Source organism: Talpa europaea, assembly GCF_964194135.1.
Source record: "Talpa europaea genome assembly, chromosome: X".
Classification (NCBI taxonomy): domain Eukaryota; kingdom Metazoa; phylum Chordata; class Mammalia; order Eulipotyphla; family Talpidae; genus Talpa; species Talpa europaea.
In genome coordinates this window covers 66,952,539-66,967,964 of record NC_140081.1, presented here as the reverse complement: position 1 = coordinate 66,967,964, position 15,426 = coordinate 66,952,539, and positions in this window count along the sequence as shown.

Below are 15,426 nucleotides of genomic sequence, written 5' to 3'. Positions count from 1 at the left end.
CCTATTTTTATCTTTTGTAGCTAAATGTGTTTCCTGGAGACAGCAAAAGGTTGGGTTTTGTTTCTTAATCCAGGCTGCAACTCTGTGTCTTTTTATTGAAGAGTTTAGTCCATTTACATTTAGAGTTAATATTGATATGTTAACATCTGTATTTGCCATTGTGTTTGTCTTTACTTTGATTTTATTTATTTATTCTTTTAATAACTTTTTTTTTTGGCCTTCTTTCATTGTTATTCGTCCCTCTGAGGTTCTGGCTTTAGGACTCCTTGTAGTATTTTTTGGAGTGGGGGTTTAGTTGCAATGAAATTCCGGAGTTTCTGTTTGTCTTGGAAGGTCCATATTCTTTCTTCAAAGAGGAAGGAGAGCTTTGCGGGATAGAGTATTCTTGGTTGGCATCTGTATTCTTGGAGTCTGTTGACTATGTCCCTCCACTCTCTCCTTGCCCGTAGTGTTTCTTCGGAGAAGTCTGATGTCAGCCTGATTGGTTTTCCTTTGAATGTTATCTGTTTCTTCCCTCTTGCCAGCTTCATTATTTTTTCCTTGTCCTGGATTCTTGGGAGCTTTACTATTATGTGTCTTGCTGTATTTTTCCTTTCATCATGGAAGTTTGGTGTTCTTCTTGCTTCTTGTATATCAATTTTCAGCTCCTTCTTCACATTTGGGAAGTTCTCTTCAATTATCTCTTTGAATATTTTCTCTGTTCCTACATCTCTCTCCTCTCCTTCTGGTATTCCTATAACTCTTATATTTCCTTTCCTCATGGAGTCAGATAGTTCCGAAGTCTTTCTTCGTTCTTTTTCCTTCGTACTTCTCTTTCCTTCTCTGTTTTGGTTCTTTTTATTTCTGTGTCTTCAAGATTACTTATTCGTTCTTCCATTTCATCTATTCTGCTTTCATTGCTTTTCCCAGAATTCTTTAGTTCTTCCATTAATTCTTTGATCTCCTCCATTTCTTTTACTTCCCTCTTTAGGGACTCAATTTCTTTCTTCTGACCATTGTTTTCCCTCTCTAGGGACTCAATTGCATTCTTCTGATCGTTGATTATTTTTCCCTTATCATTGTTTTCCTTTATGACTTCTGTCAGTTTTTTAATCACGGCAATTTTAAATTCTCTTTCTGGAAGGCTCAGAAATTCTTCCAAGTTATTGTCGTTGCAATCTGGGGGCTGGTTTTCTTTTTGTGGTGTGCTTTTTCTCTGGAGAGTTGCTAGGTTGCGTGTGGTTCTTCTCCTCCCTACTGTCTGTTTTCTAATTTGCTGTATGCGTTGGGACACTGTGTTGTTGGGACTGGCCGGCATCTTGGGTGGGCTTCTCTGTTCCCCTCTGGTTCCTCCAGGAGTCATCTGTCAGTTTCAAGCAGTCTTTACTGGAGAAAGGTCCCTGTTCTAAAATGCCGATGTGGGGACACACTCCCCTGTGCGCCTGGCCTGCCCCGGCGGTGGGTTCCTGCTCCCCCTCTGGGCTTGGACTGCAGGCCAGAGGGGGTCTGGCGTGGGCGAACTTCCCCCGCTCACCTCTGGCTCCTGAGGAAGCCTTCTGCAGGTAGTCTTTACTGAAGAAATGTCCCTGTTCTAAAATGGTGATGTGGGACACACTCCCTGCCCGTCTGGTCTCAGGCACACTCTTCTGCGTGCCTGGTCTGCCCCGGCTATGGGTGCTCGCTCTCCCTGTGGGCTCAGACTACTTGTTCGGAAGGGGCCTGGTGTGGGCTAACTCCCCAGCTGGCCACTAGCTCCTTCAGGAGCCTCTGCTGGCTTCAAGTCGCTAGGTGGCGCCAGAGATCTCTCCTAGAGCCCTTGGGGAGCTGATTTTCCACCCCGTGGGACAGGGAGCAGAGCGGGGATGGTAGGGTACACCTCAACGGCTTTGGGGTGCTGTGTCTGCCTTGTGCCCCACCGTCGTGGGGAACCCACGCCCCTAATTTCGTGCCCCGGGTCTCAGTTCCAAAGCCCTCAGTTCCAGGAAACGGGCTGTAGCCCTGATCAGTGGCGCGGAAATGGCGCCTTTTGAATCCCGCTCCCCTGCCTGGGCGCCTTGTTCCTGCTCACTCAGGGAGGGCCTCCGCGCGTCTCCCCGCAAGCCTAGGTCGCAGGCTCGGGGACCTGGGCAGCTGCGATCCGATCCGGATCCGCGTCTGCTTTTTCAGCGCGCCGCTTTCCGCGCAAGCTTACGGGGCGGCCGGGGCTGTGTGCTGGTGCTGGTCTCCTCCTGGGGGGCGGGGCTCTCTTTAATGGCGCCTGGAGCTCACCTCCATGGCAGATCCTGCAGGGTTCTCCACAGCTCCCGTTCACGGGGTGTGGTGGCTGAAATAGTTCCTTTCCACTCACAGTCCCACTTGCTGCGTCCGTTTTTCTTGTTGGCCGTTTTGGTTTGTTGTTTCCCTCCTCTCTGCCGGTCGGAGAGTGCCGACTTTGTGGGCGGGGGAGGGGAGCAGGGTTCTGCGCTTCCCTCCCTTCTGGTCCTCTTTTATGGCAACTTTCTTCTTTGGGCAGTTTGCTGGAGTCGTCCGTTTATCTTCCATGTCCCAGTTCTCACTGGGACCTGCCGCTTTTCCTCCCTATTAACTTTTTTTAATGGGAGATCTTACTCGCAGCGTCTCCTCACCGCCATGTTGCTCCGCCCCCTCCTACCAGTATTTTTTAAATCTACGTGAAATAAATACTTTCCAAGGAAATAAACTGAAACAGGTCTCAAAAATTGCAAAGTTCAAATAGATCAATTAATCATAGAAGAATGTTAAATAATAATCTACCTCAAAAGTCACCAGCCCCAAAATATTTTCTGGGAGAGCTTGAGCAAACCATCTAGGAATAGATGAGTAAAATTTAACGTAATACCTTCCATAACAAAGTAAAAGGAAAATGACACCACACAGCTATAAGACTATTATAATCTTGCTACCAAAACTGACAAGTAAAGAGAAAGAAATTATAAGCCCATGTCACCTATGAACCAAGATGTAAAAATACCTTAATACCAAAATCAGAAAAACACAAGAAAACTATAGGCCATCACTTCAAAAAAAAAAAAAAAGTTTTATTTATTTATTTATACAAGCACTGGATACAGTCAGAAGCGTGTGAGGGTGAGAGAATTCATCAGAGCCAGAGCAGGGAGCAGAGCAGGCAGACTGACGAAGAAATACACTGCTGAGGGGAGCAGCAGGCGCAGCAGGAGAGGTCTGCGTGCCACGTGGGACCCTTGTTGGGGGCCGGGGATACCCACGCTGCAGAGGCTGCGGGCAGCTTCGAAGCCCAGCGCTCAACTGCTGCGCCACCAGGGGAGGCCCAGGCTATCACTTTTTAAGAACATGTATAAGGAAAGCCTTTTCAATAAATGGTGTTGGGAAAACTGGAGAGACACATGCAAAAGAATGAAACTGACTATAGAACTGAAGCATGGTGGGAGAGAGAGTGGGGGAGGTGTGAGGACAAAAAGGGAAGGGAACACAATGGACTATAACTATATAGTGTCCCACTATAGTTGGGACACCTGAGTGGGGCATCCTATAATTCCCAAATACCAACAGTAATGTAAGCCAATGTTACCTCAATTTTAAAGTAATTAATTTGAAAAATATAGCAGCAACAAAAATTATAAAAGTATCCAGAAATAACCCAAACACATTGGGCCTCCCTGGTGGTGCAGGGATTAAAGATAGCACTATCAAGATATCGCCAGCCACTGCAGCACATGTTCGATCCCTGGCCAGCCAGGGAGCAACCCACATGGCACAGCAGACCTCTCCTGACTCGCCTGCTGCTCCCCTCAGCAGTGTATTTCAGTAGATTCACCTGTGCTGCTCCCCATTCTCTCTGGTGAACCCTCGCACCCCCCGCACTTCTGGCTTACACCCCAGTTCTTGTATGCATACATACAAATAAATCTTTTAAAAAAAGATATGTTCAACACATTAATGCAGAAAATTATGAAACATTATAGTTAAGGCACTTAAAAATTTGAATAAATGGAGAGCCATATCACATTTATTCATATAAAGACTCAGTAATATATCAATTCTTCGCCAGTTAACTCTGTAAGCCCAATGCAATGCCAACAAAAATGCCAGTAAGATCTATATCAGTATCATAATCTGAGACTAAAATCCTCATGAAAAGTAAACATTCAAAAATAGTAAAAAGCCAAAGAAAACAACTCATTCCATGCCAAATATTGGACATATTCTAAACTATGAAAATTAAAAGTGTGCTTGAATGTAAGCATGTATAAATGGATCAATAGAACCAAATAGAGAGTTCTGAAACAAACCTGAGTATTCCTAAGAATCTAGTATTGCTTAAAAGTAGCATTTAGAGAAATGCCAGTAGAGAAAGCAAAGAGGAAGGCATGTACAGGGATATACATTGAAGCATATTTTATATTAGCAAAAACTTGGAAATAACCGTGTCAATGGGGAGATGGTTACACAATCATAGAGACATCTGTTCTGTAGAATACTATGCAACGGTGAAAAAGAACAAATTAGATTTACACATACTAACATGAAAACATTCTCAGACATAATATTGGGTGAAAGTAGTAGCAGTAGCGGAAAAATACATAAGCATAATACAATTTATATCTTTTAAAAACACTAAATAATACTATATATTCTTCATGTGTCTGTGTATGAAAATGTTTGCAAATAAATAATAGGAAAGATCTGGGAGATGTTAAGTCAAATTGAATATGGAGGGGAGGAAATCAAAGATAACCAAAGGTGGTTTTAGACTTCTCTATAACATTTAATCCCTTGAAAGAAAAAATGTATTCACATGTCCTGTGTGTAATTAAATCAATAAATAAAAATTTTAAAGTTGCATAACAATATGAGTAAATCCAGTTATGTATAAAAATTTATCTGTGTATACATACTAGTTACTCATACAAATGCATGGAAACAAGACTAAAGATACCAAACTGTTGACAGTTAGTTGGTTTGTTTTTTTTTTTGTTTGTTTGTTTGTTTTGTTTGTTTTTTTTTTTTTTTGTGGTGGTGGGACAGCAAATAGGAAAGCAACAAAAAAACTAAGTCCCAAAATTTACTGTCTTTATACTTGTGTATTTGACCTTTAACCATGAACATATACTTGTGTATTATTAAGTAGTTAAAAAACAAGACATGGAAAAAAAAGACAGATTTTTAAGTAGAAAAAAACCTAATTGCTACATTATACATAATATAATGTTTGTAATATAATATAGTGTATACAATTGTTGTATTATAAATGTGTGTGCATGTGTATATACATATACAAACATTCCTCATTTTATTGTGCTTTACTTTTCTGTGCTTCACAGATACTGCTTTATTTTTTACAAATTGAAAGTCTGTTGCAGCCCATTATCAGCAAGTTTATCAGCACCATTTTTCCAATAGCAAGATCTCAATGCCTGTCTCTATGTCACATTTAATTTAGGTATGTACATTGTTTTTTTAGACATAATATTATTGCATACTTAATAGACTATAACAATGTGTAAACATAACTTTTATATACATTGGGAAACCAAAAAGTTCATCTGACTCACTTTATGGCCTCATCCATTTTATTGTAGTGGTCTGGAACCTGCAATATATTTGAGATGTGTCTGTATATAGTGTACCATACACACACACAACTACAAACTGGACTTTGACAATTTGTGTACTTTTGCTGTTTCACTATTATTTACAATAAGCACATAGTTCTGCATTATTTAAGAAGCATTATGATAATAATAAGCATAATGATAATCATATGTATAATATATATACATATATCAAATCAATACACTGTACACCTTAAACTTCTACAATGTTATACATCAATTACATATAAATATACTGGGGGAAAATACACATACAAATACAGAGAAATCTGCTGTCATTCACCTAATCAAAACCTTTTAATAGGGGTAATCTCATTGCTCCTAGAATAAAGCCCAAATAATTAGGGAGCCTGACACCCATCTTCAGTCCACAATGCCGTCCCCTCGCTTAATATTTTGTAGTCATCAGAGATGCTTTCAGTTCTTCAAGTCCCTTGTAAGTGTTCTAACTTCCGGCCTTTGCACATGCCGTAAGCTTCCTCTACCCAGGCATTTCTTCCACCCCCACCAATCCACCATCATCTACCCCAATTAATTTTTCATCACTTCTTCAGGGAAGCCTTTCCTAACTTCCCAGATAGGATCAGGTCTTCCTATTATAAGCACTTATAGAACTCTTATTGTTTCTTCATAGCTCTACCATTGTTTGCAGTTTTCTACTTAGAGATGGGATTGGTAATATAATCCCTCCTATCACTCCTACTGTAAGCTCCATGAGAACAGGGTTCTTGTCTGTCTTGTTATATCCTGACATCTACTAAGAACTCAGTGAAAATTTGTGAAATAAATAATTGCTCCATATTAGTCAGGGTGTATTCTTGGCTTTGGTAGAAGCTCAATTTTCCTCTCCATTCCAATCCTCCATCCATCTAAGCAACCTCAATGAGTGCAGATGATTCACCCATCATATTTCCCTCACTGTCCCTTCATCCATCTCTGCTACTTCAACAGCTTTTGACCACATGGCCCTTCACTAGACTTTTCTAGCCACTGGTGTCCTAGACTACCTGATTAACATGGAGATGCTCCACTTCGGAAAAATTCCTGAACCTCACTATCATTATGTCTGGCTACAACCTCCTGCCCCCTATAACTTCTTGGTTCTCAGAATTCAACTCTTCATTCTCAAGATCTCCTATCCTTTGACTCTTCCCATTACCACCTCATTGTTTTACTCACTATTCAATCTAAGACCATGGTACATCACTTCACCCACTCTTGTTTAGCAAACTCGCTGATCTTACCCCTTGAGACCTAGTATTTACCGAGCAGTTACCATGGGCTATTCTACAAGCATTCTCTCTAATTTCTCACATTTGTATGAGGTAGAGCTCGTAATTATCCCATTTTACAGATAAGGGAAACAATTCTTAAGGAGGTGAAATAACTTGTCCAAGGTTACACAACTAGAAAGTGGTCGGGCTGGATAGAGCTGGTATTGAAACAAGATCTGTCTCACACCAAAGTCTGTGCTCTGAACCAGTCAGGTATTTTGTCTCTCAGGGGGAAAGATAACTGATTCCAATGGGGAGAATGAAGGAGAGGGAAGCAGGCAAGGCTTGGAGAGCAAGGCAGCAAACCAGTTGAGAGATGATGTTAGACTAATCATTATCTACCTGAACTTTGCAAAGAATTCAAACAAGTTCACTTACTTCAGATGTGTGACTTTACAGATGAACTTGGTGGACTTTGGCTGAGGATCACACAGCTAGGTATGCCTACAAGAAAACAACAAGAAATCAGCAGTTTAATACATTCTTTGAATAAAATTTCTATATTAACTTACCTGAAGATATATACTTACAGGGCCTCCCCTGGTGGCGCAGCGGTTGAGCGCTGGGCTGTGAGGCTGCCCGCGGCCTCTGCAGCGCTGGTTCGTTCCCCGGCCGCCGGCGAGGGGCCCACAAAAAAAATATATATATATATGCTTATAGCTAGAGATCTATTTCTAGGTATGCTGCCATTATTAACTGTTCCTTGTACTAGGAATATACTGTGGTCTTATTTCCACTTCCAACAACCCTACAAAGGAGCTCGTCTCCAATTTTGTAAATGATGAATGGGAGTCACAGGAAGATCATGAAAATTGCATCAGTTCACACAATGAGTTCATGGCAAGATGGGATCTTCTAGTCACCCAACACCACGTCTCAATCTTAGACCACACTCCCCGCTATACACACTGGCTGTTGAACTCTTGAGGACTAGGCAGGAGGGGAAATCAGACAAGGCCACAGATCTCGGTGCTCCTACCTGCAAGGAGCTGAGCAGCAGACTTGAGGAGATTGTTATGGAAAGGAGTGGGGCTTGGGGAACGGATTTTGTGGCATCTAGCACCATGGTCTCATGGGGAAGGGCATGAAGCGTGAGGGAGTGCAGCCCTTTTGACACACACCATGTCCCGGAGGAACAACAAACCTAATCTGTAAGCCACGCCAAGACCAGGATGGGTCCACAGACACAGTAGGCAACAGCTCCATCACCTGTTCCATTTCTCCTCTCACAGAAGCAAAAGACCCCATGCCAAATTCTGAAGTAACCTACTGGTTTTCCTCTCCTCTTCGTCATCTGGAGCCTAGAGACAAATGTAGTTCAAATCCCAACTCTACCCAGCTCCATCATTTTCTGTCGTCTGGGGTCCACGGGCCCAGGAAAGCTCTTCCTTTTTTTTTTTTTTTAAATGCTCACTTTTTCCCATTTTATATTTGTTTTACATCATTCTTGTACAATGTATGTTTTCTCCTCTCAGGTGTGGTCCTCGTGAAATTCCCACCACCAGTTCACCCGTGCACCACCACCACAGTCCTTGCGCTCTGCTCCCTCCTCGTCCCCTGCAGAATGGCTCTGGTTTATAGTTGCCTGTTGATTTTGATTTTTAATTTATTATAAGGAGACAATCAATAGGTTTCCTCAGATTTCCCCAAGGGTGGTTGTCCACCTTCCCCTCCTACCCGCTCACCACTCCCCCAAAAAGTTAAGAATCCTGATCGGGGACAACTTTACCTCCGGCCCGCACACACGCACGCAGAGTCTGTCACAGCTCCCGCGTCTGTCAGCAATGCTTCCCTTCTCCCCTCCCCCCCAAGCACGCCTCCACGCATGCACCCCACACGCACGCACCCCCAACGGCACGCACCCCACGCACGCTCTGGCAAGCCCCACGCACACCCCTAAACGTAGTCGCGCACATGCGGCTGCACACCACGCATCCCCACATCGGCCCCTCTGTCCACCCCAACACCCACGCGCGGCCTCGGGAACCTTTTCCCTCGTCCGTGCTGGACCCCGGGGTCCTCTCGAGACCTCCCCCCACCCCCGCCCGCAACTTGACTGAGCCCCCAGGTCCCTCCCAGGCGCGCTGGGTTCGCCCGGCCCGAGCCCGCACCCGCAGGCCCGTCCCGACTGGGCCGCCACTTCCCTCCCCCCGTCCCAGGAGGCATGAGGCGGGCGGGGCACCTCCCACGCTGGGCCACGGGGCCTGCACACGGTAGGGAAGCCGGCTGCTCAGGCTGCAGGAGCACCCTGGATTTCCGGTCCCTCCTCGGGTGGGGGAGCGGGCGGGACGGCTGGCCGCGGGCCGCCTTTCTCTACCTCGCCCGGGAAAGTGCTCACCTGGTTCCCAAAGCCAGTTAGTCTTTCCCCTACTTCCTGCCAGCGGGACGGGATTCCGAGAGGGAGAGCCAAGGTCTTCGGGGCGGAGAAGGGGAAATGACTCAGAGAGGAGGCGGCTCAGAGGGAGGGGCTGGCCTGGAAAGGGGGGGTTGAGGGGAGAGTTGGGAGGGAAAAGAAGAGGGGGCGGGAGGTAAAGAAGATGGCAAAACTGCCGCCGGGAGGCTTTCAGGGTGCCTGGCACAGCCCCGGGAATCCTGCCTGTCAACCTGGAATCCAGGAGCCCCTGGGCTGGGCCATTTCCTCCTGCTGGGTCTTAAGTTCTTTCAGGTCTTGCCAAAGGCAGCCAAGGCCAAGACCCTTGCCAGCAGCTCACCAGCAGGGGCCAGGGAATCTGCTGGTTGGGGCTAAAGCACAGGGATTAACTCTTCATGTTCTGTGGAGCTAATAATAGTCTTTGCCTCATAGGGTTCCTGGGAGGATTCAATGAGTTACTACATCTCAAGTGCTTAGAGTAATGTCAGGGACAGGGGAAGCAATCAGTGAGCTCTCTTATTACAAAAGTGTTCATTCTTTATGGTTTGTCTCCCCTCAATGTTATGAGTCTCACGAAGGTAGAGACTAGGTGTCTTACTCATCACCGACTCCAATACCTAAAGCTTATCAATAAATTATTTGTTAAGTGAATAATTAATAACTTGGACTAGTGGCTATGCCAAGACTTTCCCCTCTGTGATATACAGGGTGTATTTGTGGGAGCTTGAGAAAGGAAGGCTATGCTTGGGGAAGTTAGCACACAAGACACCCATTGGATGCTACATCAAGTGACTTGCTCTGCCTTTGGAAAATGAAATTCTTTTTCATTTTTCACATTCCATGGAGACATGGAAGACTGCCAGACAGCTGCCTGAAATTTGAAAGAGAGACAGGCCTAGCTGGAGCAGCATTTGCATCTTGAGCAGTTAATGAGTAAAGCAGGGTAGGGGAGAGGACTACGATTGAAAGCTCAAAAATAATGGTGGCAAATGAAAGTGGGGGAGATTGGTAGGGGAAGTTTAGTGTGTACGGTGGAGTACAAGTCACCCGAAAATGAATCTGATGCAGGTACTAAAATAACAATAACACTATCCACCTCTCCTAGTCATAGGGTTCCCTGTAACCCAACATTCTTGGTGTCGGTATGAAAATTAGGCTCTTACTACTACGTGCACTAAGTTTGGACTTATATAAATTCATACTTTCAGGGCTAGAAGGGACCTTAGAAACTGATTTCAACTCATAGCTGAAAAACTAAGATCCAGAGAGAGCAAAAGCCTTGCGCTTTGGAATTCTCTGGCCTTGGTACTGAATCTTGCGGGGCTTACATGTGTTGTGTCCTATATTTCCTTAATCCCTCCCCCACCCCACCCTAACCCCAGAGACTTAGAAAGAAAGGACCTAAATAGGTTAGTAGAAGAGAGGGAGAGAGGCAGTTTCTCAACAGACCCTGACTTCACTTCCTTTTGCCTATCCCCAGGGAAGGTGCCTGGGACTTCAGCTAACTGCATTAGAAGAGCTCCGCCTTGGTTCCCTGGCAATCTTGCACTGTCCACATAGTCTCCGCAGGTAAAAAGCTTGACCTGCAGCTTGTCGCAGTCTTAGCACACCACCTGTGATCCACCGTGAGAGGATGGGGACCTGCAAGGGATGGCTTCAAAGCCATCTCTCACTCATTCCCTTATCTCCCATCTGTCCTGGGAAGCTGTCATGACAGGTTTTCACTGCTCCCCACATCTTGGGTTGTATTTGAGGTACAAGTCTTCCTCATTCATCCCCCCTGGGATAGAGTAACAGAAGATAAAGTCGCTGTTGCAGTCTAGAACTGGCTTCCTAGCAATGGGCTATCCCACAATACCTTTGTCGTCCTCTGACCCCTTTTGCTTGGGTGCTGTTCTTTTTGGACTTTGGGACAAGGACTATTAAGAGCAGGAAACTTGTTACTTTTTCTTTCACTGTGTAAATAATAAGATGTGATTCATTGTATTTTTACCTGCTGAATCATGTCTGAAAGTGGCCTTGCTTTGTGTGCTTAACAGCTGTTTGCTATGACTCACATTTCAAGTATATCACAGTGCTCTCCCTTATCACTGAGGGAGTTGAGCTGGACAAAAAGATATGTACATCATAGTGGCTTTTTCCACTATGTACATCAGAATAAGCCCAAATGTATGTACATTTACAGAATAAGCCCATATGTACATCAGAATAAGCCCAAATTCCAAACTGGCTGGAGGAATAGCAGTTAGTTTGGCCTTGTATTCTGTGTACAATGCTAAGCCCCACAGAATCATTCTCATTAGCTTTCTTGTTCCACATACTTCCAATATTTGTATTCTATTATTCCTAATCTTTGCAAAAGACCACTTGCCCTCACCTACCTTCACTGAGACTAAGGTCAACCCTGCTCTTAGGTGGGGGAACATAAAGCTCCCCAAGTCCGCTTTAACCTGGCACCTTACGTGGAACCAGCCTTTCCAAACATTATACCCCCCCAAACATATAAAATCATAGCTGTGTATAATAGTCCTATATTTGGCTTTTATCCAGGTGGCTGTCCAATTGGACCACTAACCCTCCGTATTCCAAATTCTTTTTATGCTTTAATCCTTTTGCCTTTGTGCTATATTTACTGTGGGCTCTCAGTACGGCAAACTGTTTCAAGTCACTTTGGCTTCATTTATGTTTGTATGCCCCCTTTAATTTCCACAACTCTGATTAGAGTACAGGCACACCGCTGAGATGTTACACACTTCATTGCAGACCACCACAAGAAAACGAGTATCTTGATAAAAAAAATCATACAATTTTTTTGGTTTCTGGATGCATACAAAAGTTATATTTACACAATACTGTAGTCTATTAAGTGTGCAATTTGGCATTGTCTAAAAAAACCTAATACGTATGTATATACATGGTATATATATGGTGTGTGTGTGTATATATATATATATATATATACATATACCATCATTAAATGTGACAGACAGGAAGTGAGCATACGCTGCTGGGAAAAAGTGGCGCCCACAGCCTTTCTCCACACAAAGTTGTCATAAACCTTCAATTTGTTTTTTAAAAAATAAAATATGCAAGGCATGATAAAATGACTTGCAGTGAAGTCTAGGTATGATTGTTTGCCCAAGTGCAACTCTGAGGGATCTCCTAACTTTCCCAGTCTCCTCCTATAGGCCAGGTGTTCAACAGCAAGTCTGCTCACTGGCTTCTGGCCTTACTCGGAATTTAATCAGTGAACTCCAGCACTGGGATTTTCTTTTTTCTTCCTTAATTCTCACCTTCTGCTCTAATCCCTGGAATTGAATGTGTCATGTTTCTTTATGCCTTATACTTTCATTTCCATAGTCTTCCTGATTGAATTCTGTTCCTGAAACCAAAGTCTTCATTTTGGATCTTGGTTTCCAGATTCTCAAAGCTTCTCTGCCCACATCTCTACTTTTTATGATCATTCCCTCCAAGACAGACAATTCCACTACCTTTTGCCCATATTCCCCCAATTAAATCCCAGTGAAAAACAACCAAGAACTCATGAATACATATATATTTATTTATTTCATAATATAGCATTTTGGATGGGCTGGGATATTTTTGAGGGATGAGGCTGTGTAATTCGCAGATGCTCGGATTTGTCACTAGGAGAGACACTGGTGGTCTGAAACTCCCGGTACAAATAAGCCTGGGGTAAAGCATTTGATAAAAAATAGTCCAACCATAGTCTAATAAATATTCTTAGCCCATAATAACACAGCACATGTCTGAAGCCAGCAAACCAAACCATAAAAGGCAGTTTCACCTAACCTGATGGTAGTCAGCCTGGTCAACCTGGAGTACACAGCCAAATATAGCCCAATGGTTCTGAGGGTGCAAGTGGCTCCAGGAATTGAAATAATTGCAGGAGTGATTCTTATCTATCAGCCTCACCTTCTCCATTCTGTGGAGGAAAGTGTATCAAATATTTGACGTGAGCTTATCAAAAAGTCCATCCATGGATTGCTCCATCCAGGTAGTCATATATAAATATGTAAACCATGGAAGTGTAGAAAATTCACCTAGTGTATTTTAGCTGAAAAGAACATAAGTGATCTTGCTGTAATCTGAATTTCACTGCATCCAAATTTACACAATGGAATTACATGATAAAAATACATCCAGATGCAGTTACTCTTACTTACAAGTAGGCAGAATTTCAATGTGACATTAAAATTTCTTTCATAATCTTAAAACAGGTTTGATTTTATTTTTGATTATTTTTGTGCTTTCTTCAATAAGATCATATAAAAAGTGGAAACAAGCATCAATTGCAGATAGAACGAAAACATTTCTAGCAGAAAAGATTTTAGGAGAACAGATTGAGCAGAGCAACAACAACAAAAATTTATGGTGTCACCTTCCCCAGGATGTTAAATACAGGTCCTATTCCCTTTGTCCAGCTGTGTTTAGGCAGAGCTTGTCAACAACTTCTGTTAAGGTCCCTGGCAATGCCAGTATTCTGTGAAAGTCTCCTCTGAATACTCTGTTACCACGTTGTTTCTTGGAAAGCACTTTTCATTATTTGACTTAGAAACTTTATTGATTACCCCGAATCTAGTCTAATGTCCCAGTTTATTCAGTAGGCTTAGCTCTCAATGGTTTTTGCCAAACCTTATAGTTATTGAAAAGAATAGTGCCGCATGCTCCAGAAATTTCCCCAAAATAACTTCCAAAGAGTTTTTGAGGATGACAATGCTCATTTATATGAATGCATCCTGGGACATCTGTAAAATAATACCAATACAGACCCAGTGGAGAAGTAATCAAGCTTTTCTGCCTAGGAAGTAACAAATACCAGTATGGATATCAGAGTACAAGAAGGAAACTTTGATTATTCATTTGCTCATTCATACATTCATTCAATAAACATTAGCCAGGTGACTACTCTGCTCCACTCACTGTTCCAGATGTTAAAAATACAACAGAAGACATAGCTCCTGTCCTCAAGACATTCACAGTCTAGCAGGGAAGATGATTTTTATACATTAAACTTTTGCGTGCATCAGAATTACCTGGGGAGGTTGTTAAAAATATAACATTCTATCTGTGTGCCCAGATATTCTAATTAGGTAGATCAGGAATGGGGTCTAGGAATCAACCCTTTTAACAAACACCAAGTGATTCTAATATAGGTGGTCTGAGGACCACATTTTGGAAAAAAAAAACTGGTATACAATGTGATTATTGCTGAGAGAGGGGATGGTCAGGATGCCAGGGAAGCTCTGTGGAGAACCAAGGGGTTGGGCAACTAAGGAATCAGGAGCTCTGTAGAGGAGAACAGCCTAGGAGGTCAGAAGCTAATCTGGTTGAGAGGGTTGGGGGCGAGAAAGGTAGTCCTGACTAAGAGTTCAAGTCTGGTGGGGAAATATAAGCATTATCCCAGGGCACTAACATCTAAAGGACACAAAAATGCATGGCCTGGGAGACCCAAGGAGAAGGTAAAGGAAACTGGACTGGGGCAGAGGTGGAATGTTCTGCCCTTACAGCATTCTCACACTATCCCATTAATGTAAGAATAATTTCTACTGTCCTCTCTGGGTCAAAGTTGTTAACAATGTATCTGTTCAGGCCCAGAGAACAACTTATGTGATTGAAGCCTGATTCTAGTAACCAGTGTGTGTGTGTGTGTATGGGTGAGTTGGGGGGGACCAGCCAGGAGAAAAAAGTTGGGAAAACAGAGACCTGAAAAGCCAAACCCAAAGTATGGGACCTTCTACTGAATATGCCATGGGAGTCCGTGAAAAGATTTATAAAGAAGAGGGTGACATCATTTATTTTGTTAAAGAATTTGGGGACAGGTCCTAGAGACCAGGGTGATTTAGAAGTGAAGGGCATACATTTTAAAGCACAGCCACACTGTATTGCGGCTGAGGTTGGGGCCCAAGAGGAGACTGATCTCTGTTGCGCTTACTAAATGCCAGGCACTATGCTAGGCAGTTTATATTGTTACATGTTCTCTTTTTTAATCTTTGTAACAGTCTTGTGAGGTAGGTTTTATTTTACAAAAGAGGAAACAGAGGCTCAGAGAAATGAAGTATTTGCCCTAGGTCACACAGCTAATAAATGGCAGAGGAACTACTATTATTTTAATCCAAAGGGTATGAGCTTTCCATTATAGGAAAGTATCTCCCAATACTAATGAATT